This window comes from Phocoena phocoena, chromosome 17 (assembly GCF_963924675.1).
Source record: "Phocoena phocoena chromosome 17, mPhoPho1.1, whole genome shotgun sequence".
Classification (NCBI taxonomy): Eukaryota; Metazoa; Chordata; class Mammalia; order Artiodactyla; family Phocoenidae; genus Phocoena; species Phocoena phocoena.
In genome coordinates, this window is record NC_089235.1 from 25,465,094 (window position 1) to 25,467,693 (window position 2,600).

General features: G+C 40.1%; 1 non-coding gene across 1 annotated transcript; it reads right to left on the minus strand.

Moving 5' to 3' along the window:
- Positions 1–204: 204 nt before the first annotated feature.
- Positions 205–369, minus strand: LOC136137408 (U1 spliceosomal RNA). Its single transcript, XR_010656741.1, has one exon. It is a non-coding gene; the product is annotated as a U1 spliceosomal RNA (small nuclear RNA).
- Between the last annotated feature and the right edge of the window lie 2,231 nt (positions 370–2,600).

The following is a 2,600-nucleotide window of genomic DNA, read 5'->3' on the forward strand; positions in this document are numbered from 1 at the left end:
TAACCCGGCCGCCTGCACCTTGAACTACATACTGCCAACACAGCTAAACCCAAGTACTGTCTCGACGCGGGTGAAGCCCACGTTTTCAGCACTTATACAAGCGGGTACACCGCAAGACCGACCCCGACCGTGCAACTAAAAGCACGAAACTTGGCAAACTGCACACAAAGTCGCATAGCTCTGATCTTACACCTCAAGAAAAATCAGGGGAAAGCGCGAATGCAGTCCTCCACTACCGACAAATTATGCAGTCGAGTTTCCCACATTTGGGGAAATCGCAGGGGTCAGCACAGCCGGAGTGCAATGGATAAGCCTCGCCCTGGGAAAACTACCTTCGTGATCATGGTATCTCCCCTGCCAGGTAAGTATTTCCTAAATCTTATGTAGGACAAAAACTTCAGTTGCAGATATACAGATAACAGCCTGAGTGTGTTAATGTGGCTAAAAGACAGATGTTGATGTTATAAAAACACATAAATGGAGAACATCACTTACAACAGTGGTTTGCAAACTTGTGCTTTCAATTTCTTTTTATTATTATTATTATTTATTTTTGGCTGCATTGGGCCATCGTTGCCATACGCGGGCTTTCTCTAGTTGCGGAGAGCGGGGGCTACGCTTTGTTGTGGGGCACGGGCTTTGCATTGTGGTGGCTTCTCTTGTTGCAGAGCACAGGCTCTAGAGTGCAGGCTCAGTAGTTGTGGCTCATGGGCTTAGTTGCTCAGCGACATGTGGGATCTTCCCGGACCAGGGCTTGAACCTGTGTCCCCTGCATTAGCAGGCAGATTCTTAACCACTGTGCCACCAGGGAAGCCCCTCAAGTTATTTTTGAATGTGACTCACAGTAAGAAAAATATACTTTCTTTCATCACCAACACATGCACACAAGCAAATTTATAAAATAGTACTTTACCGTAACTACAAGTAATGCAGTATATATTCCATCTCACCTCATTCCATTCTATCCCATCCCAGTTCATGCTATGGTATAACATTCTATCACTTTTTAAAAAATACTTGTTATACACACACTGAATTGATTTCATAATACACTGTGGGCCATGATTTATAGTTTGGAAATTACTGATCGAAAGGTATCAAGGTAAAGTTTCCAGGAGAATATAAACTTTAAACTATAAATTTAGATGAAGAAAATAAGTAGACAGTAGCTAGACAGAAAACTAGGGGATGGGAGACAGTGTAGAGTTGGGTTCCAGGTGGAGACAACAGAAGGTGTGGAAGCCCAGAATTGGAAACGAACTTGGTTAGTTCAGGCACCTGAGAGAAGGGACAGTGTAGGGGGAATATATTGGCAGAGTGGGAAAGTAATATATATGATCTATATACATATAACTCAAAGCTATGCAGACCATATTAACAATGAAATTTTCAAAGGATGCTATTGGAGGAGGGAGTAGTGTTGATTTGATCAGATTGTCTTCATAAAGAGGTCAAGGTGGAGAGAGGTGGGGAAAAATCCAAAGAGGGACCATATTGGATATCAGAAGAATAGTTGGGAGGCTGCTATAGTGGGCTGGGTGTGAGACAGAGAATGGGCTGGGTGGTATGTAGTTTAGAATAGGCCAGTGCAGAATTGGAGGAAAGTAGATGAGATAAAGATATATCTAGTAAATAAAAACAAGAGGATTTAGTGATGGATTGGCTGTGGAGAGGCAGTGAAGAATGATGGGTTAAAGACAATAGTTATAATAGTTGTTAACATTTTAGAATACTTGGGTCAGATACTTGTAAAGCAATTTCTGTCTTAAATTTGGCCTTCAAACATTTTTCTGAATGTAACCTACATTAAGAAATCTATTTTCTGTTATCATATACACAGATATATTCGTAAAACAGCACCTCTCAGATTTTTGACTTATCAATTAGGCAAAGGCTAGTGCTATAAAGTAAATAAAGAATACTGGAGACGTTTGTTTTATAGAGGGGAAATGAGGGATGATGAGTTTGGTTTGGATATCATGGACTTTAGATGTCTCTATGTCTATGTCTCTATGTCTCAGAAGAATCATTTGGGTTACAGATAAAACATATGGGAGTGATCAACACATAGGTAAAAATGAAAACCAAGGGCTCAGTGAGATCATCTGGGCAGAGAAGATAGAGTGAAAAGAAAATGAGGCTTCATTTAGAGCCTTGCACAAATCAAATATTAATGGTCAAATTGAGGAGGAACAGCTGAGAAAGGAGCCTGAAAACAGTGGCCTAAGACAGAGGAGAAAATCAGGAGAGAGTATGGTCACGTGGTCACAGAATTGAGGTGTTTTGTTTGTTTGCTTGTAAAATGATGACTATATAAGAATGAGTCATAAACTGTACAAAATAACTCTGTAGAGTCAACTAAGATAAAAACAATGAAAGTTTCTTTTGGACTTAGATACACGCTCAGTGGTGACCTCAAGGAGATGTGATCTCTATGGTAGAATGTATAAGGGTTATAAATGTGTGACTTAAACAAATTCTCTTTAACCTATGATTAGGTAAAATTCACATGCTAACATGTCTTTAGGTAATGTTTCCATTTGGGGATAATTAAACGTCTAGCCAAAATTACAGCTTGGTCCACTAAGTCTGAGGTTGGA